Raw genomic sequence first — 22,521 nt, 5'->3', positions numbered from 1 at the left:
AGGACTTGGGAAAACATTAACAACCTGCTGAAGTCTAAGAGGGAGGGGTCCTGTCTTGATTTCAATATTATCTTTCAGAATATCCTGGGCTAAGATATAGGAAGATAGATCTTTCCCTCCTTCCTTCCTCAATAAGGATTTGATGAGTACCTACTATGTAGCAGGCATAAAAATAAACTTTGAAGTACATATAAGTGAAGATGTATTATGCCAAAATTGTAGCTGTTTAGAAAATTGTGTTTCTTGACTTTATGTATTTAAAATTAATGTTCTGTGTAATGCCATCTAGGCCTAAGTTTTACTTTTCTCAGACCGTGACTCAGTATATTGAGTTTGTCTAGAATGATCTTCCTTTTCAAAAACTTGGCTGTTCATGGGGTTCAAAATTAAAAATAAAATTTAAAGCTCTAAAGTAATTTTGCTTTAAAGCAGATTTTCTCAACCTCAGCACTGTTGATATTTGGGACCACTTTATTTTTTGCTGTTTGTGGGGAGCTGTCCTGTACATGTAAGATATTTAGCGACATCCTTGGTTTCTACCCACTAGATGCCAGTAGCAGCTCTTCAGCTGTGACAACAAGGTCTCTCCATGGGGGACCACATTGCTGCTGCTTGGGAAATGCTGCTTTAAGGAGGTAATACTAGTCAAGGAAAGACTATTTTTAAAACTGATTTTGCTAAAATTGGCCAGGCGCGGCAGCTCACACCTATGATCCCAGCACTTTGGGAGGCTGAGGCAGGCAGATCACTTGAGGTCAGGAGTTCAAGACCAGCCTCGCCAATGTGGTGAAACTCTGTCTCTACTAAAAATGCAAAAATTAGCCAGGCATGGTGGCAGGCAAATTTGGGATGAGGTCCCTGTATTTATACCTATTAATGCAAACAGTCCACCTGCGATGATACCTTGTTGACCCCCATCCTCTCTATAGAACTGAGCCCACCCACATGCAACAGTGAGCCCTTGCCTTGGGACAGGCAGATTTAATTTGCCAGTCATTATAAGATGTATCTCAGGCTGGGCTCGGTGGCTCATGCCTGCAATCCCAGCACTTTGGGGAGCTGAAGCAGGTGGATCACTTGAGGTCAGGAGTTCGAGACCAGCCTGGTCAACATGGTGAAACCTTATCTGTACTAAAAGTACAAAAATTAGCCAGGTGTGGTGGTACACACCTGTAATCCCAGTTACTTGAGAGGCCGAGGCAGGAGAATTGCCTGAACCCAGGAGGCAGAGGTTGCAGTGAGCCAAGATCAAGCCACTGCACTCCAGCCTGGGTGACAGAGCAAGACCCCATCTCAAAAAAAAAGAAAAAAGAAAAACAGAAAAATCTCTTTTTGCTAAAAATAAATGTAAAAACTCTATTCAAATATGTTGCATAATGATACAATGATTTTCTTGAAAAAGTATACCTTTAAACTAAAAGTATTCTGAAAATGCCCATTTTAACAACTTCAGGACACTTTCAAAATGTATTACATATTTTACTATTTAAAATTGAATTACAGTTTCTTGTGCAGAAATTAAATACCTTATTTTTCAAATTAAAAAGCCTTTATAGTTGTATGGTTCAGTGCTAGAATCTTGACATAGAACAAAGACAATCACTTTAAATAAAATAATAGTTCCACTCTAGTTTTAAAAACAGCTACAGCGTATGCTACAGAGTATTGTGAATGTTTTCCTCATATGACATGTCTGCTAAATCCTGATAAAAGAATAACAATCTGGCTTTTTATTGGTTTCAGCTAAGTAAAACATGCAGTCTTTTGTATTTCAAAATTCTCCTGTGAATGCAGGCATTTGATAGACCAAAACATACTCTTTTTGTGCTGTTCATTATAATTAATGAATGAATTAATTTGCTGAGCAGAGCTGAATTTATGAAAACATAAATTAATTTAAGTTTCCTTTCCTGTCTGTTGAGATAACGCTTTTGTGCCATGCTAGAGAAAGGAAGAAGGGTGTTGACCAGATTTCGTGTTGTTCCTGCTAGCAAATCAGTTTTCAGAAAGAAGAAATAGCTGATGAATTTTAAGTAGCATTGTGTTTGTTCCAGCAGGACAAACACTGAAATGAGCAACTTTGATTCTTTACTTCTGGTCAGTTTTTTCTCTGATAAACATTTACCATTACTAAAAAACAAACAAAATATAGAATACCATGCAAAACGTTGCTTTTCCATATATTAGAAAATTTAGGTGATGAGGTCGTGAAAGCAAAATGTTTATGATCACCATTTCTAGCCCATATAATAAGCAACTGAAGTAACTGTGTAGCATCTGCCTGCTGATTATTAATAAGTTATCAAGATATATGTAAGGAGAACAAACTAAAGATGAGGCTTTTCCCAGATCAGTCTCCTACATACCATTTGATCTGTTCTGGTGCAGGATAGAATCAGGGTTACAAATAGGATGAAACAAGGAATATATTTTTGTACACTTCGAACATGATCACAATTGTGGGGACTGTCTGATTAACAGTTCATTTTTAGAATTTTTAGAGTTCCATGTGATCTGAAAATACAAGGTATTCCTTTGAGGCATTCTGATTACATTTTAGCCACCTCATCCTGACACTTGGTGGCTAAGCTACAAGTCATGGGTTTTTGCAGAAATTTCTTTTGCCACCTTTATGATGAATTCTATGTTTTGATTATAAGAGGAAACAAGGGTCTGAAGCAGTATGCTCATACAGTATGCAGCATGGTCTTTATTATGTAAATTTTTGCATTTTGTGTGGCATTATTTTCAACTTTGCATAAATAATTCTGTTTGCAACCACCTCTTCACAACCAGTTAAAAGTAAACAAAAAAATGAAAAAAGAAGAGGGTGGTTTTATCATTTTGAACTAAAACAATTTCTTTTCTACAGCCACCTTCATCCATCCCATGATGGTGGGTTAGGCAGTAAACAAGCCAAAATCAAGAAAAGGATAATTCCATTTGGCTCATGCTTTGCAGGAATCCTGAGGTTAACTGCTGTTTACAACAAGCTAGAGTTTTAGCAGGGGATGGAGATGGAATGGGGCTTAATATTGTTGGGTTTTGGTTATATGTCAGGCACTTCATAGGCATTATTTCTTATCCCTATGAAATCTCTTGAGATCAGTGGTAGTACCCCTACTTTAGGAACAGAGAAAGTAAAGCTAATAGGATATTTGCCATTTTCTGTCTGACTCCTAACCTTAGCCCTCACCATGTCTCTCTCCCAAAGGCAACATTAATGAAACTAAGCATTCTCCTAGAGCTGAAAGTTGTCATTTATGGATTCTTTACTTTAATTGCTATGAAGTCTCAGACCATTTCTACACACCTGTAATCAATTGTAAATTTCAAAAGCTGCACAGAAATTGAAGCTACAAAGAAATTGTTAGTCTTGTATGTTTAATCATTCATTTGCTCTTCCCTTGCGATTGAGCACAGGCAATTATAAACAGAAGTAAAGCCTAGAAGATTTCTAAGATCCTTTTGAATGGCAAGAATGATAATGTAGAAGAACATCATTGGTTTTTATTGTGTCCTTATTAATTATCATACTAAAAGCTTGTACTTTTCTGTAATTGGGACATGATTCTGTCATCCTCTGGATGACAGGGAACATGCTGGTGCATGTGAGAATGCTACATGACCTGAGTTTAGGGAAGTGATGGAGATTTCTGAAATACACGAGGACACAATTACTAAGGAACTGGTCTTTCCACCCTGACCATCTTTGCATATTTCAGTCATTAAGTCTGTCTCTTATAGTTGCATTTTGTTTTTAAATTTGTACATCTTTTAGTTTTTCATATTTGATCTTTTTTTTTTTTTTTTTTGGTTTCGTATCTGCAAAACATCAGCAGGTAGTAAATTGAGTCCTTAAATAGAAATTTGGTTTGGTTTCCATGAAAGGCTGTTGTATGGATTTCCTTGATATTATAAATATTTTTTCCAATCAATAAAAGTTGAAGTGAATTTGTGAGGGTAGAGTATGTAAGCCAGGGTCATGATAGAGGCACTACCTAGGAAGAGTTCAGTATTTTAAGTAATTGATATATTAAAATGCAGATGTGTCATTGGCCTTGTTAGAAAGTTCAGGTTTCCTTTCATGAAGTCTGAATCAACAGAATCTGGTTTTAGATTAGATTATTTAAGACAAACTTTTAAGTAATCCCTACAAGTTAACTTAAGAGTTGATGATTTTCTATTGCTGAGTCTCTTTCCGTGAGTGCCTGGGAATACGTTTTTCATAAAAAGTCTCAAAAGTGTATTGAGCTTCCTTTTGGAGTTTCTTGACAAAATAATGAGACTTGACTGGTGTAACTGAGAAGCAACCTTCCATGATGTCTGCTTGGCTCCATCAGAGGTTCCATGTGTTTTTGTGCCTGTATCGGAATAGTAACAAATTGTGAGTTTGGTTTGGTGGACTGTAGGTAGGACAACAATGGAAGAGCTTTAGAAACTCTTAATAGATATTGTGAATATGTTAAACTCTTAATAAGTTTAGATTTCAGACAGTTGACAGTTGAGATTCACTATAGGCTCTGAGGTAGGAAACAGATGTGATAAAAACAATGTTTAAGGGAGATTATGTTAACCACTTTTGGAAATAGATTGACAGTAAAAGGGAAAGAAGGAATCTGAGGAAGCAATTACAGTTGACGTTAATTAAAGTATGGTTCCATGAAGCTCTGAATTCTGGGTGATGGCTCTAAATGTAGGTAATTTGTTGTGTGTGGTGGGGGAGGGGTATTAACAGGACTTGAATAGACAGGAGAGATTGGAAATAAAATTATCTCCTCCAGCATGAGTGCATTATTTTCCTTTATTTCCTCTCTTCTTTTTCTTTTCTTTCTCTGTTTTATTTTCTTTTTTTCTTAAATAGAGACAGGGTCTTGCTATGTTGCTCAGCCTGGACTCAAACTCCTGGGCTCAAGAGCTCCACTTACCTCAGCCTCGCAAGTAACTGGGATTACAGGTGTGTACCACCATGCCAAGCTTTAGAGTGCATTATTTTCTAACTGGTGAGAGCAAATAGTTGTTCCTAATGCAGTTTCTGTGTTAAAGTAGAAACTTTGTTTTTTAAGGACATTGCGTCTATACTCCATGTGAATTCATGCTCAATTAAATCAGGCATTTGTTCTAGTTCTTCCAATGGCCTTTTTAGTGCTTAGCTGTTCAACATTCACCTAGTAAATATTTTCTCAGTGTATATTTATCATATCAGGTGTTGCACTGGGAAGAGAGTGTACGCTAAATAGTCCTGATACTTCTAAAATTTATTGTCTAGTAAAGAACACTAACCATAATAAGTTCCATTTGTGATAAGTGTGGCAATGGAAAAGTACTGGGCTGTTAAGATTATGTACCATGACTGATGTGGTATTTTTCTCAGACCCACTGTGGAGAGGTGTGTAATAGTAGGGCCAAGGTAAGAATACAAACTATTTGCAAAATATTAATATTTATAATATATCTAATAAAATAAAAATAACCATGTTTCTCTTGTTTGGTCCCCACCTACTTAGGTTTCCCTGGATTTTGTGCAACTCCCTCCAAGTTGTTTTATTTTGTGCAACTGCTTTGCCATGTCTCTTTTTGATCTCTCCTTATATGCAGATGGTGGCCTCATGAATTTCTTGCTTTTCAAAGTGACTATTAGTCTCTCCTATTTACCTGTCATTCTTTGGTTACTTGAAATTACAAAGCAGTATGACTATTTTGTACCAATGACTGTAGAGGTGGTTTGTTTGTTTGTTTTGTTTTGTTTTGCTTTAAGAAGGGGTCTCTGTCAACCAGGCTGGAGTACAATGGCACGACCATAGCACACTGCAGCCTTGAACCAAACCATGTATATAGGTCCCATCTGTGGTTTGAGGCATGTGCTTAGAGTCTTGGCACATATTCCCCATAGATAAGGGGAGGCTGTTGTATATTCTATTAATCAAACAGTCACAGAACTCAGATTCAAGGTGAAGAGACATAAACCTGACATGGGAGAAATGTTGAAGAATTGGAGGATGTTCTGAAACCTCCAGGAAATAGTTGCCCTTGTTTTCTGAGCCCTGACTGCTAGGCATGCTATTTAGTATTTTATGTGGATTATGTCATTTAACCTTCATGAGTATCCCTGGAAGTAGGTACTGTTGTTATTTCGCTTTAAGGCTCATGGTTAAGGAAAGTGTTCTGTGTCACACAGTTAAGTGAAAAGCCAAAGTTTGGACCCAGGTCTTTCTAACTACAAATGCATCTTCTTAACTACTCTTCTATATAATCTCGTGGAAGAGAGCTAGGTAATAGCTACTAATTATAATGCAGAACTGGCTTATGTAAGTGTTTTAGTAAAGCCCAGAGAAAAGAGTTCTAATGAAGATGAATTATGGATGGCTTCTGGGAAGAGGTGGCATTCTTGCAGTCTTTTGAAGAATGAGTATTTTAATGAGTAGAGCAGTGAGAAGTGTGTTCTGATCAGAAAGAGCCAGAGCACAGGATCTGTGTGTGCTCTGGGCAGAGTGAGGAGGTTATGGATGAAGGCACAGGGGTATGGACTGATGGAGTAGGAGTTCCAACGGGCTCTATCCAGGAGGTTTTGAATGCCAAGCTGAAGCATTTATATGCTTAACCTGATAGGCAGTGCAGAGTCCCTGAAGATTATCAAGCAGGAAAATTGAATGATCTGAGGCTTTTGTTCTCCAAGTGTGGTTTCCAGACCTGCACCATCAGCTTCATCTCATTAAAAATGCAAATTCTTAGAACCCCTACTCTACATCAACTAACTCAGAAACTCTGGGGATAAAGCAAAGTGTTCCATTCCATGTTTCCACAAGTCCTCTGGGTGATTCTGATGCATGCTGAAGTCTGAGAACTGCTGATCCGAAGGATGGTCACTCATAAAGCTGGTGTATTTGTGTAACATCACATCAGGGTGTGTGGTGAAATCGCTGATGCTGATTAGGTCTCAGGGCTGGAAAGGCTTTCTGCTCAGTAAGCAACATGGCCACCAAATTGGTCTAGTCTTTTTCTTTTGCCCGTCTACTTGATGAGAGAAAGAGGCAGTGGCTCTTCTCAGGACAGCTTTTTCAAAAGCCATCAGCAAGTGCCTCAAAATGACTCAGCCTGGAAACTTTTTTTAAAGAAGCCTGTGGAAATAGCACTAAAGGAGCTTTCTTGAATTGTTGGATTAAAAAAAAAAACATGAATTATTAAGACATTAAGAACTGTATGCAATCAACTGATTGCTATTACAGTTGATGTAATTATTCACTTACACCTCTAATGGTTTCACATAGGAATTGAAGTGGTTTACAGGAAGAAAAACAGCAAAATGGGAAAATGCAAGTCTATAAAAATTAGGGACTAGAACAGTGGTTTACAAACCTTTTAATAATAAGACCTCTTCTTCTAATGAAATCTTGCTTGAGTCCCAGTACATAAACCAGAAGCTGAGCTCTTGGGTTGGAGCAAATGATTAGAGTCCTAAGTTTCCTGAATCAACTAAAAGAGAAAATAAAATAGGAGCAGCTTGAGTTACCCATGATTTGTTGTTGTTTATAAGGTAGAAAAAAGCTGTAGCAATTATTTGCTCAGGGAAGGGAAACTTTTCCTGATACTGGGCTCTAAAGTTTTTCTTCTCTGCCTCCTCAAATTGGAGGTATTGGGTAGTGTGGTCATGTGTTCCACAATATCAACCTAAAACTGAAATGGTTGGGTGTAAATGGGTGCTTTTGCCTAAAATTTATTGGCATAAGTGAGAGGCAGGATGCTTGGGCAAAGTAGCTGGGGTGGAAGTGATCAGGTGGGGTGGTGAGGCGCAGGTGGGGTGGTGAGGCGTGGGCAAGACAGTGGGGTTTAGAGAGGGATGGGCACCGCAGCAGGGTGGTCTGCTGTGAACTGGATCTTCAGCAGATCATCTCAGGAAGCAGATGGGCTGTGTGACCTTCAAACCATTTGCCAGTTTGATATCATAACACTTGCTATTGTTCCTTATTTAATCATTTTATGTACATGTTTTCTAGACTGAACAAGTATTCAAACATGGTTAGGCAGGTCGGGCGTGGTGGCTTATGCCTGTAATCCCGGCACTTTGGGAGGCCGAGGCGGGTGGATCATGAAATCAAGAGATCTAGACCATCCTGGCTAACATGGTGAAACCCTGTCTCTGCTAAAAATACAAAAATTAGATGGGCGTGGTGGCACACGCTTGTAGTCCCAGCTACTCAGGAGGCTGAGGCAGGAGAATCACTTGAACCTGGGAGGCAGAGATTGCAGTGAGCCAAGATTGCTCCACTGCACTCCAGCCTGGTGACAGAGCAGGACTCTTGTCTCAAAAAAAAAAAAAAAAAAAAAAAAAAAAAAAAAGGTTAGGCAAAGAAGATCTATAAAAATTTGAACATGGAACAAAAGCATGGAAAACAGTTATATCAGTGCAAATAATTTTGGCTTATAACACTCTTTGTCAGAATGTATGATGACTGCTTATAACACAAATTATGTTATGAATTTATGAATATACTTTGTAGTTCTTAATAGTTTAAGTACTGGTAGTTGATAGTAAATAATATTTTTCTATAGCCCTGAAATAATTTGGCTAGTTATTTTCTCTAATCAACTTATTTCAGTGTAGAACATTCTTTTTCTTTGGAGTCTTGCTCTGTTGCCCAGGCTGGAGTGCAGTGGCGTGATCTTAGCTCACTGTAACATCTGTCTCCTGGTTCAAGCAATTCTCCTGCCTCACCTCCCAGGTAGCTGGGATTACAAGCGTGCACTTCCACACCCAGCTAATAATTTTTGTATTTTTATTGGAGACAGGGTTTCGCCATGTTGCCCAGGCTGGTCTTGAACTCCTGGGCTCAAATGATCTGCCAGTCTTGGCTTCTTAAAGTGCTGGGATTACAGGTGTGAGCTACCACGCCCGGCTCAGTTTTCTGCATTTTTGCTTTTAGACTTTCCAACTCTCTTTATTGTCGCACTTTTCATTGCTTTGAAAACCAGCTTGTGCATTCTTTTTTTTTTTTCTGGATGCCCCTGAAATGATTTAAAATGTTAGAAGCATGTTGGTGGTAACCCTGTAATCTAAAATTTTGTTATTTAGCTCCTCTTCCTGTTGGTGAATTAAATGTGGATTTTTGCAGGGCATTGTTGCTCTTTCTGTGGTGTCTCTTAACAGTCTCAAAATTGTCTCTAAGTCAATTTGTCTTTACATTGTAACTAACCAAGTGTAACTTCTGGTAAACATTCACTACCATTTTTTCTTCATAACAAGTTAAGCCACCCCTTTAACATGAGAGTATACACACACACACACACACACACACACACACACACACACTATATATTTTAGTCACAAGTTGACATTAAATTATATAAATATTAGCTTAAGGAAAAAAGTCACAATGTTTAAGAAGCCAGTTTTTAGATCTTAATACATTTAACTAAGGAATGAAGATGGTTAGATAGTAGTAATAATGGAACAACTTTTAACATTTTTGTTAGTAATTATAAATATGAGAATTGAGTTTATAACAGTTTTGTAAAATATAACAATTTGATTTACAGGCAATTCAAATGTTTCCTCATTAATCCTTTTCTTAACTGTGTAAATAGCATTATATGATATTTTAAAGTATATTTCTTTTTTTTTTATTTTTCTTTTGGTACATGAACAATGACTCTGGGTCTTTGTTGGATTAGTCTCTCTCCATGGGTTATTTTTTCTCACTAATAACAGAGTTCTAATTCTTTATGTACCAGAAAGTTGTACTTCCTTTTCTTAATGGAAACATATATCATTTGATTGTTAAATTACTGACTTTAAGATTTACCCATAAACCTAACACCATAACATAATTGTAAACAAGTTATACAACAGTTTTGTATTTCTCATTTCTTATTAAGCATTTTAACTATTTTTAGTGTTTCTAGTATAATAAATTATAAACTTCTTGACTATACAGTATTTCACATGGTTGAAGAACCAAAACCTTATTCTTCTTCTATATTCTGTCATCAGCTGTTTTTCCATTAGCTATTAGTAGGGATGGTATTCAAAATATTTAACAGGGCCGGGCACGGTAGCTCACACCTGTAATCCCAGCACTTTGGGAGGCCGAGGCGGGTGGATCACGAGGTCAGGAGATAGAGACCATCCTGGACAACATGGTGAAACGTCATCTCTACTAAAAATACAAAAAATTAGCCGGGCGTGGTGGCAGGTGCCTGTACTCCCAGCTACTTGGAAGGCTGAGTCAGGAGACTGGCATGAACCTGGGAGGCGGAGCTTGCAGTGAGCCGAGATCGCGCCACTGCACTACAGCCTGGGTGACAAAGCGACACTCCGTCTCAAAAAAAAAAAAAAAAAAAAAAATTAACAGAAACCACACAGGCAGCAGTAAGTCAGAAAGGATGCTTAAAATACCAGGACAGATCACATTCATTACACCATCTTGATGTGTACTGGCTGAACCACAACCCTTGCTGTGGATATCCTTTGGTAATCTTTTAATTTTGAAAACCCTCCATAGAGAAGCACAGCCCAGTCAAATGTATTTGCTTATAAAAACCTGTGTCATCTTAATGAGCACTGGTAGTGCCTGCTAGAATTTAGGGCAGCCTGAAATGTGTAATTTAGGTAGGTACAATTTTAAATGACATAATCTGCAAGATATTTTAATAGTTGTGCTATTTAAGATACTTTTTTCCTAATTTTTAATGTAATAAATGTTCTTCATTGAATATCTTCAAAGACACAAAAGAGGAAATTTTCCCATCACTCAGAAGTAACCATTTTTCTCTGCATTAATGAACACATATAATACAGATCTCTCAAAAATGGGAACATGCTCTACACAGTAATTTGTGCAGCCTGTTTACATTCTTAATATATTGTGAGTGAATATATCCCCAGCTATTCTTCAACTTTGAGATTTTCAATCACTGTGTATCATTTATTTACTGAAACCTCAGTTTTTGGACATCTCCTTACCCGTGTTAGACCGCATGAACTATTGCTGCAGTTCCTCCTTTGCAAATGCCCCCCAATTCCCTTGGTCCTCACTTGGCAAAACCCTGGTGCTGGTGAAATTAAACTCTCTGCCTACCTCACGCCCACACCAATAGGCTCGCACAAGACTGGAGAAAAACCATCCAGCCTTGCTGACTGCCCTCACTTTAAATTCACCATGTCCTCCTGTTGGTCCTTTTTGTTGTCTTTAGGGATAGGATATACCTTAAATCCTACTGCTTCACCCGGTCTCCACTGACCCCAACCTGTATTAGTTTCCTATTGCTGATACAACAAATTATCACAAACGTCCTGGCTTGGAAAGAACACAGATTTATTATCTTGCAATTCTGGAGGTACAAGTCTAAAATGAGTCCTCAGGGCTGCATTTCTTCTGGAGGTTCCATGGGAGAATCCTTTTCCTTGTCTTTTCCAGCTTCTAGAAGCTGGCTGCATTCCTTGGCTTATGGTCCCTTCCTCCCTCTTCAAGGCCAGCAGGGTAGCATGTTCTAGTATCTGTCCCTCCCGCAGAGTCTGTCTGTCCCTGTCTCTCTCTCCTTTCTGCTTCTCTCATCATGCCTCTTTCTCTGACTCCCAGGCTCCTGTCTCCCTCTTATGATGACCTTTGCTGTTACATTTGACCAACTCATATCTGGGATAGTCTTCCCATCTCGAGATCTTTAATTTAATCATGTCTGCAACATCCCTTTTGCCATGTAAGGGAACATATTCACCGGTCCCCGGGATTAGGATGTGGACATCTTTGGGGGCCATTATTCTGCCCACTGCAACCCTCTTGTCTGAATTATTTTAATACCTTCCTAACCAGTCCTCCCACTTGTGTAGCTGCCCCACTCCAGTTTCTGTTTTCCATAGCCATCAAGTTATCCTGTTAAAACAAGAGTGGGATCATGTCCCCTTCAACTCACAGCCTTCAGTGGCCACCATCTTGCTCGGAGTAAAAAGCCAAGGCCTTTCTGTGGCCTTAAGGCTGCATAATCTACCTCCCTTGTGTTTCTGAATCACTTCTTAGCATCATTCCTGTTCTTCTACAGCCCTACTGGCCCCCTTGCCTGTTCCCCCCCTGGAGCTTTTGTGTTTGTTTTCTCTGTCTGGAAAGCTCTCCTAAATGGACCTGTAGCTCCTTCCCTCACCGTTTTAGATGTTTGCTGAAATGTCATCTTAGTGAGGCTTTCTCTGACCATCTATTTAAAATGGGCACTCCTGCCTATACCATATGCAATCTCCATCCTTTCTTGCTTTATTTAGCTCCAATACCTTTATCACTATCTGATATGTAGTCATCCCTCAGCATCAGTGGGGATTGGTTTCAGGACCCCCGGAACACTGGAATCCACAGATGCCCTGATATAAAATGGCGTAGTATTTGCATGTAACCTACACATATCCTCCCATATACTTTAAATTTTCTCTATAATATTTAAGTCAATGTAAGTGCTATGTAAAATGTTGTTAATACTGTATTGTTCAGGGAATAATTACAAGAAGTCTGTACATGTTTAGTACAGATTGCAACCATTCTTCTCTCCCCGTCCCCAAATATTTTCGATCCTCAGTTAAATCTGTGAGTGTGAATCCCCAGCCCATGAATACAGAGGGCTGACTATACTATATATTTTTATGTGTTTATTGTTTGTTTTAGTTTTCCCACTAGGATGTAAGCTCCATGAGAGCAGGAATTTTATTCTCTTCACTGCTCTGTTGTACCTGGCTCAATAAGTATTTGCTGAATGAAAGTATTTAGATTGACTCCAAATTTTCCTTGTTAAATATAGATGCATCTTTATATCATGGAGTTTAGATTAATGAATATTGTATAGACATAGAAATAATTTCTTGCTTTTGTCTTTTTTGTGTTATACAGAAATATCCATTTTCTGATTTTAGGTGAATACATTTTTTCTATCTCTATTTTCTTTTTCCATAGATGAAACTGGAGCCAGTGGGGAGGACACTTTTTATACATTACCTACTTCTGTTGTTGGTTGAGTATATGTTTCTATGGACCCTGTAGTACTTTACTATACTTTACAGTGATGGATTTTCTTTTCTTTTTTTTTAATGCAAGACTATTTTGCCAGGCACAGTGGCTCATGCCTGTAATCCCAGCACTTTGCGAGGACAAAATGGGTAGGTCACCTGAGGTCAGGAGTTCAAGACTGGCCTGGCCAACATGGTGAAACCCCGTCTCTACTAAAAATACAAAAAATTAGCCAGGCGTGGTGGCAGATGCCTGTAATCCCAGCTACTCAGGTGGCTGAGTCAGGATAATTGCTTGAACTTGGGAGGCGGAGGTTGTAGTGAGCCGAGTTTGCACCATTGTGCTCCAGCTTGGGCAACAAAAGCGAAACTCTGTTTCAAAAAAAAACCATTTTTTAGAGCAGTTTTAGCTTTATAGAAACATTGAGTAGAAAGTAGAGAGGGTTCTCATGTGCCACCCTCCACCAATTTCCTCTATTATTAACCTATTTTTTAACCCTATAGTACGTAGAGTGGTTACTAGTTAGTGTGGTGCCATGAAGCCTGGAAGAGCTTGTGAGAAACTGGGGTTCAACTCAGGTGTCCCTTTTTCCAGGCGTCTCTCTCATGCTCTCCCCCAAGCCAGGGAACTGCTGTTTCTTTTGTCTCTAGGTTCTAGTGTGTTTCTAGTAGCATCCCTGGTGTTTGCTGTCCTGATTGTGGATTCTGATGGCAACTTCCTCTGGTTGTTACTGTTCCATTTTTTCTCTTTTATGTTTTGACTTTCCATTCTTTTTAGTACCTCATCTTTTTCAGCCATCATGAAAAAGAGAAGTAATCTTTTATCTGATGACACCAGTTAGTAGTGTCTCTGCCTGTTTAATCATGCGTTCATCACACCTATTTAATTCCCCTGCATTCCTATGCACACAATTTCTGAGGGGGGAGAAGAGATTTAACTGAAAGGTCATAGCTTTCTATCTGAGACGAATTTTATCTTTGGAGAGGTACGGGGAAGACCCTTTGGGTCCCGAGGCAACCACCATATTGGGATTTGATGTGTGGGGGATGCTGTACTTTCATTAACTTTCTGGTACATGTGTGTGTGTGTGTGTGTGTGTGTGTGTATAAAACTCTTCATATATATATATATATATATATATATAATTTCATATATATATAACTCCATATATATATAAAACTCTTCATATATATAACTCTTCATATATATTTAACTCTTCATGTATATATTTAACTCTTCATATATATATATTATACACACACACACACACATATATATATATAACTCTTCATCCTCTATAGCAAAGCTGATACAAGGCTAAAATGTTCCAAATGGTTTAATGAAAGGATGGAGATGAAAGGAAAAAAAAAAAAAAAGAAAGAAAGTAGAGTCTAGGCTCTCAATCCTGGACTCAGGATTCAAGATTCCCAAAACCCTACCAAGTAGCCCATAAGTTCAAAACAATTTTCTTAATAATAGTAAACATTATTTTCTTTTTTTCATTCTCATTTCCCATATGTATACATTGGAGCTTTCCAGCGGCTACAGTGACAGATGATTTTTTAACAGCTCAGATGAAGAGGCAGATACTAGACTCCAGATGTCTTCTGTGAGGCCAGATAGTAAAGAAATTTGCAGAAATACAAAACAATGCCATTCTTCTCACTTATTTAGATTTGGAAAATATAGTGCTTTTTTCCATAAATATGTTGTTGAAATTAACACATAAATGGGTTTATAATTATTTTAAAAATAATGCATTGATTTAAAATTTCTCAGTTTTACTTTTTGATAAGATAACTAGCAATAGCTGTAACCCACATAAACAAAATCTCTGTGTTTTCAATAATTTTTAAGAGCATAAAGGGGTCCTGAGACTAGAAAGTTGGAGAACTGCTTAATTTGGCTTTTGAAGTATAACTGTGTTCCACTACCCAGACCCATTCTTCCTCCAGAGTCCATGCTGGGCTATTTCAGTCCCTCATGAGAAGATGAGCAGTCTCTCTACTTCAAGTTTGCCCTCACCATTCAGATTTCTGCTGGGGAACATAGCTTTTCCCGGTGATACTGGAAATAATTGCCTACAGGAGAGACCCAGACTTCTTCCTGAAGAGATAATACTCATATGCTTTGCAGCCACAGCAAGCTAACTATATCACAAATGCATGTGTGCTTTACAATAAGGCACTTGTGTGGTAATGGTTTACATGTATGGAGAGGATATTGGAGGAGGCAGGGAAAGAATTTTTGTTGTTGTTGTTAAGATAGTGGCTCAAATCCTGTCACCCAGGCTGGAGTGCAGTGACACAAACATGGCTGAATTGCAGCCTCAATCTCCTTGGCTCAGATGACCCTCCCCAGGTGGCCTCTCCAGTAGCTGGGACTACAGGCATGCCCCACTGCACCTGGCTAATTTACGATTTTTTTTTTTTTTTTTAGTTTCTATTATTTTCCTGACCCCAACTTGGTGCTGGGGATGCTCACAGATATCAGAAATATCCCCTTACTTTTCAACTTTTTTTGGACAGGACTGTTGGTTGTTACCAAGTGTCCTGCTTTTCCACAAAAGATATTTTTCTCCCTTGTAGGCTATTTCTGGAACTAGCAATGATTCAGAAGCCCATGGGTTCAATAAAACCATGAGGCTCAGTTATTGTTTTGTACTTTGCAGCCTTCAAAAACCTTTAAAATATGCCCTAAATATTTATGGATTGTTTGAACGGTGTGCATGTGTGTATATGTATATATTTGTGCATGCATACATAGAAACGTGTGTATTTATTAATCTATATACCCCATGTAAATTTGGAGTAGTGAATCTTGCAAAATCAGGAAAATAATTTCAGTCTTTAGACATTTATGTTAACCAGATTTGATTATTTGGTAGTTTATTGTTATTAGGGAGAGTTATAGTCATAAAAAGTTTTATAGATAAAGCCTACTTTAAAACTGTTTGGGAGAAATTTTGGAGGAGTAAAGGTGAATTACGCCATGGGGCCCTGTAGATGATGATAAAGCTAAAGTAGGGAGCTGGAACAATGTGTGCAGAGTTCTGAAAGCTGGTCAGGACCACAGCAGGAAGTAGAACTAAAACTGGGCTCTGGTTTCCTGCCATTCTTCAGTCTGGAGTCAGAGATTTGACCTTGATTCTTCCTTTGACAGAAGTAGCACTTTTATTAAATTCCCCATGGGACTGAAATGCTCCTAAGAATCAATTAACAGAAAGTACCTGTATTAAAATGAATAGTCCACTAGCATATTAAATCTAACAATTTGTCACATTACAAGTGTGTTGAAGTTTTCTATTGATTATGATCCCTTAGCTATGACTAGAGGATTTTGCCAAATTATTAGATGCATTGTTAAGGCAATTCTGTGGTTCTGACACAGGGCTTAGGAACTAAAGTCCAGACTGCCATTATTGGCTGTGTGAAGTTAGGACATTTAATCCTGTTCTTTAAATCTCAGTTTACTACTCTGACTAATGGCATATAAAGAGCTATCTTAACATGATTGTCAGGATTCAATGAGACTACATATATAAACTCGGATAGTTGTAGGTAACTCCTGATGACTGGGTGCTTATCTGCCAGACAGGTGAGGAGAACACACTATGAAAATAATTATAAACTGTGATGAAATTCTGTACTAAGAAAATTACAGGCAGGTTCCTACTTTAGGTAGGGTGGTTGGGGAAGGCCTTAACTTGAATATTAATGTTTCTAGGAAAGGACCATAAACCTGTGGAAATTGCACTTTGGAGGATTTTTTAAAAGATTTTAAAAAATTCTTTGGAGAATTTTGTTTAAAAGCCCTCTCTCTTTGCAATGTTACTATACATTATTAAACAAAAATGTGGAAAACCCTTTGAAGAAATGAAGAAATTCCAAATAATGAAATGGTACCGTGGTTTCCAGCTGCAGATACATAAAGGCATATTATTAAAAAGATTAATAAGAACAAGCCCAGGAAACTATAGTAAATCCTGAAATCTTTATTTTAGTGCAGGTTTCTATCCATGTTTCATATGCCACTATTTGTATTAACATTTTTGTAAAGGCAAAATCAAAGGTGATATATGACTTGCCCTCATAGATTAAAAAATGGAGATTTTGGAGATTCATCCATCTCAAATCTTCCAAGCTGGATCATTTGTTAAATAGCTGGTCAGTTGTAAAAATGACTGAATTCATGTCTATTAATTTTTTGAATATCTGAGGTAGGTTTTACAGATTCAGCCTGTGATTAATGCTGAGTTACTCTGTTAATGAATTTTTTAAAAATTTTCTCTCCTTTTTCTTTATAGTAACAAATAATGTCTAAAGAGAAGAATTGGCTGTAGTCTTAAGTTATCCCCCCAAACAAGGTGTCACATAACCACATTAGACTCCTTGATGATATTAGCATTAGAGACCATGCTCATGTTTTGTGCCATGCATTCTTTATAACAGGCTCCATTTTATGAAATCAGAAATTGAACCTCAGCAGCCAAACCCTCCACATGGTCTTAGTGGCAGAAATACCATCTTTGGAGTCAGAGTTTAGTGTGTTTTTTCCTGGTGATTGCTAATACGAAAGATGGGCTCTGCTACTTGGGGAGGGTTTTACGGAAAGCATTCAAATATTCAGTGCTGCCTAGCAACTTGGTAGGTAGTACTTATCTCTAGGTGAAGACTATCTCATCTCAGGAGATTACATCCTGGAGGCTAATGTTTCATGTATCTGTGGTCACATAAGAAACTACACCAACCAGTTTTGTGGCTTTAACCAGTTTTGTAGTTTTAACCACCAATTTTGAGGTTTTAACCCATGAGTGATTAACTCTCAGATCTCTGTCTCCGGGGGTTGGCTAGTGTAAGGGATAGGGTAGTAGGTAGTGAGGCCACAAATGCAGGTGGAAGCCAGATGACGAAGGGTACTGCAGGTTACACTGTCAGGTGGATGTCACTTTTCTAGGGTATCTGAGCCATCCTTCATAGACAGTATGGGTTGAGCATCCCTAATCTGAAATTCAAAGTGCTCCAGAATCCAAAACTTTTTGAGCACCAACATGATGCCACAAGTGGAAAATTTTATACCTGGCCTCATGGGAGGATCACAGTCAAAACACAAAACTATGTTTCATGCACAAAATTATTAAAATACAAAGTTACCTCTAGGCTATGTGTGTAAGGTGTATGTGACACATAAATGAATTTCTTATTTAGACTTGGGTCTCATCCCTAAGACATCTTATTATGTACATGAAAATATTTGAAAATCTGAAAAATCTGAAATTCAAAATAATTCTGGTTCCAAGCATTCTGACTATGGGATCCTCAACCTGTAGTTGGTATTGTCTTAATTGAGAGAGGCTGGCTAGGGCAAATGACAGGGAGGAAGAGAGAGCAGAGAAGGTAGCAGGGGTATACTGAGAGAGAGGCAGAAATCAGAAAACAATCTGCAAAGAATGCTGTCCAAGTTAGTGGTAGTGAGAAAAGTAGTAAAAGTTTATTAGGTTGGTAGATGTTAGCAAGTGAACGTTGTGTTGTTATTGGTGGTTTTGTTATTGTTGCAATAGTCTGGCATTCAATGGCATTCAATGGCTTAGGGAAGTTTTTGGTTGCAAATGGCAGAAACCCTTACCTCCCGAGAGCTATATTGGCTGATGTAACTGAAAAATTACAGGACTAAGTCTAGCTTTTGGGTTTGGCTAAAAATAAGGGCTCAAATGATGTCAACCAGTACTCAATCTCACGCTCCTTGTCTCTCAATCCTGATTTCTTTTTTTTCTTTTTTTGAGACGGAGTCTCACTCTGTCACCCAGGCTGGAGTACAGTGGTGCCATCTCAGCTCACTGCAAGCTCCGCCTCCTGGGTTCATGCCATTCTCCTGCCTCAGCCTCCTGAGTAGCTGGGACTACAGGTACCCACCTACCATGCCTGGCTAATTTTTTGTATTTTCAGTAGAGATGGGGTTTCACTGTGTTAGCCAGGATGGTCTCAATCTCCTGACCTCGTGATCCTCCCGCCTCGGCCTCCCAAAGTGCTGGGATTACAGGCGTGAGCCACAGTGCCTGGCCTCAGTCCTGATTTCTTTGGGTTAACTCTGCTCAGGCAAAACACTGACTCTGGATTCTCTGAAAAGTACAACATTGGTAGAATTGGATGGTGATATGGTTTGACTGTGTCCCCACCCAAATCTCATCTTGAATTATAGTGCCCATAATTCCCACGTGTTGTGGGAGGGACTCCACTGGAGATAACTGACCCGGGGGCGGGGGGTTCCCCCATACTGTTCTGCTGGTACTGAATGAATCTCACAAGATCTGATGTTTTTATAAAGGGTTTCCCCTTCACTTGGTTCTCATTTTCTCCCCTGCCTGCTGCCATGATTATGAGGCCTCCCCAGCCACGTGGAACTGTGAGTTAATTAAACCCCTTTCCTGTATAAATTACCCAGTCTTGGGTGTGTCTTTATTAGCACAGTGAGAACAGACTAATATAGACACTTAAGGTATTTTGTACAAGAGTAACACATTTCTTAACCCCCCTCTCAATCAGTATTCTTAAAGACCACTCTCTTCAGTTTTTTTTTTTTGTTTTTTTTCTTGAGATGGAGTCTCACTCTGTTGCCCAGGCTGGAGTGTAGTGGTGCAATCTCAGCTCACTGCAAGCTCTGCCACCTGGGTTCACACCATTCTCCTGCCTCAGCCTCCTGAGTAGCTGGGACTACAGGTGTCCACCACCATGCCCGGCTAATTTTTTGTATTTTTCGTGTTAGCCAGGATAGCCTCGATCACCTGACCTCGTGATCCGCATGCCTCGGCCTCCAAAATTGCTGGGATTACAGGCGTGAGCCACCGCTCCCGACCACTCTCTTTAGTTTTATAAAAAGAAACATGGGGTGGGAAGGGACATGAAATGCTAACAAGGTAGCAACAGTTCTTAATTTACTACTCCAAGAATGGGCTTGTGTTTAACACTTGAGGTAGCATGAGAAGGTGGAAACAACTGTCTTGGTAATGAAGCCTCCTCTGTCCAGTCCTCCAGCTCAGACTAAGTCTGAGTGGTAGTTCATAGGGAGATGTCAATTATCCTATTCTCTCTTCTTGAAAGTGACAGAACTCGTCACTTTTCCTTGTGTCAGGCAATGTGCCCTGGGCTGTACATTACTTCTTTAAGCCTTACAGTAATCCTGTGACTTCGGTATTAGTTGTAGGTATTATTACTAATATTAGATATTACCTAGTTTACACATGAGAAACTGAGGCTTAGAGTGGTTAGCAACTTGGCAGAGATCACAAAGCTAGGAACTTTAGAGCCAAAACTCAAATCTAGGCAGTTGAAAACCAGAGCCCCCATTATGGACTGAATTATGTGGCTCTGTGTCCTTATAATCTCGTCTCTTTCCAGATGCACCACCAGACCCTCTGGCTTTAATCAAGACAAGCATGTGTTAAAAGGAAAACTTCAAACAAATTACATTTAACAATTCAATTGAGCAAAGAATGATTCTCAAATTGGGCAGCCCCTGAACCAGTATAGGTTTGGTACAACTCCAGAGTGGCCACGTGGCCGATAACATTTATGGACAGAAAAAGGAAAGTGACTAGAGAGAGAAAAGGGAAGTGAGGGAAACAGCTGGAGAGGTTACAGCTGAGTGTTTGCCTTATTTGAATCTGCTTCTAACCGTTGGCCCCCTGTGGTTGACTGAAGTTTGGCTGCTGTGATTGGCTGAGCCTTGGCTACTTGTTAGAAAAGTAGGTTCCAGTCTGTTTACACATTAAGTGGGGTCACAGTTCACTACATACAGAGAAACCTTTAGGCTGAACTTAAAACATGCAAGATGTCAGCTTTGGGCCAAACTTAATGAAACATGAGTTAGTGTGCATATCTTTCATGTGGACAAGACACACTGATAATTCACCGTGCCATCCTTAGGGCTCAGACAGAGGCTCATTCTTATTTCTGCAAACACTTTTAAACTGCAGCTTCAGCTGTCCCCTGTGGGAGGCTTAGTGTTGAGAGCATCCATTCATGTGTGGCAGCTGAGCTGCTTAGGTTTAGAATTCCACCTACGGAGGTGTGCACTGCAAGCTGTTTTTGCTTTTATTGATGCTGGCAATTATCTGAAGAGTATAGGAAAATTGGAACACTGCTGCATCATTTCGAGGCATTTCCAAGAGGCAACTCAAAGTAAACAAGTGAAACCTGAAGCATTTTTCTTGTGTAGCTTTTGAAGGACCAGAATTATTTTGTTTTGAGTAAGTAAACCCAACCTAGCACCTTTGGTGTGGGCTAAACAATTAGTACATGCATTTCTATCCCTACGTTTAAACAAAATAGGATAAATTATAAAATCTCATCACTTCTTGAAAGCAATATTGAATGTTCTAAATGAGATTTCTCTAAGTGTAAAATGGAGAAGTTTATGACTCGCACTAAAAAGTAAAGTGTGTTCCTTTATCAATACTAAATGTATTAGAGTTCTTTTAAAAATGACTTAGGTACGTATTCTTTTCTTTATGTACTTACCTAGAATTCTAACAATTTAAGATTTAAATACTAAACTGCCATTCTTGAGAATGAAGAGAGATTAGTTTGTTTAGATCTGCACTTTCCCATCATCTCCTAACTGGGGTGAGTTGTAAAGGAGTCATAAATAGGGAGAAAAAATGATAATAGCATAAGTTCTCAGTTAGTTTAGAGTCAGATTGTCTTCTCTGTGTTTTTTTGCAGGTATTGTATTGCAAATTCCAAAATTGTATCACATACCCTTAGTCAAATATACATTTGAAAATACATCCCAGGCCTGGCGCGGTGGCTCACACCTGTAATCCCAGCACTTTGGGAGGCTGAGGTGGATGGATCACCTGAGGTCAGGAGTTTGAGACCAGCCTGACCAAAAAGGTGAAACCCCATCTCTACTAAAAATACAAAAATTAGCCGGGCATGGTAGCAGGTGCCTGTAGTCCCAGCTACTCGGGAGGCTGAGATAGGAGAATTGCTTGGATCTGGGAGGCGGAGGTCGCAGTGAGCCAAGATCATGCTACTGCACTCCAGCTTGTGCAATGGAGTAAAACTTCATCTCAAAAAAAGAAAGAAAAAAGAAAGTATGTTCCAAAGTGAATGTATTTTACTGGTGAAGCCACCATTAAGATGTTGTCTATCTATCTATATATTTTTTAAAGGACTGTGAGTAAGCAGCATCTAAGTTTATTACTGATTAACATTTTTTTCTTTCAGCTGAGAAATTCTTAATTGAGAAGTTCTATTTCAGAGCAGCAAGGCTGATCATTAAGTACTGCTCAGTACTGACATTAGCAATGGACACTTAAACTAAATTGAAGAATTCATTGAGTGCTTGTTGTGTACTAGGTAAAGTGCTCACAATGAACATGAGTATGGCTTGGTCTCTTTTTTGTAGCTCCCAGCCCAGCCTTGGAAGACAGAGAGGAGATGGAATTGCATGGAATTGCAAACAGATAACTAGGTTGTAGTGGAATACGAAGAATTTAGTGAGGAGCTATGTACAACATAATGGTGATCAGGGAGAATGG

General features: G+C 38.9%; 1 protein-coding gene across 2 annotated transcripts in view; it reads left to right on the top strand.

Annotated features, from left to right (window-relative positions):
• The window catches only part of CTTNBP2 (cortactin binding protein 2), a 166,567-nt gene that overhangs the window by 17,142 nt on the left and 126,904 nt on the right, over positions 1-22,521 (top strand). The gene's annotated exons all lie outside the window — the stretch shown is intronic.

This window comes from Rhinopithecus roxellana, chromosome 6 (assembly GCF_007565055.1).
Source record: "Rhinopithecus roxellana isolate Shanxi Qingling chromosome 6, ASM756505v1, whole genome shotgun sequence".
NCBI classification, from domain to species: Eukaryota; Metazoa; Chordata; class Mammalia; order Primates; family Cercopithecidae; genus Rhinopithecus; species Rhinopithecus roxellana.
Note: the sequence above shows the minus strand (reverse complement) of the source record. Positions and strands in the feature narration are given on the sequence as shown.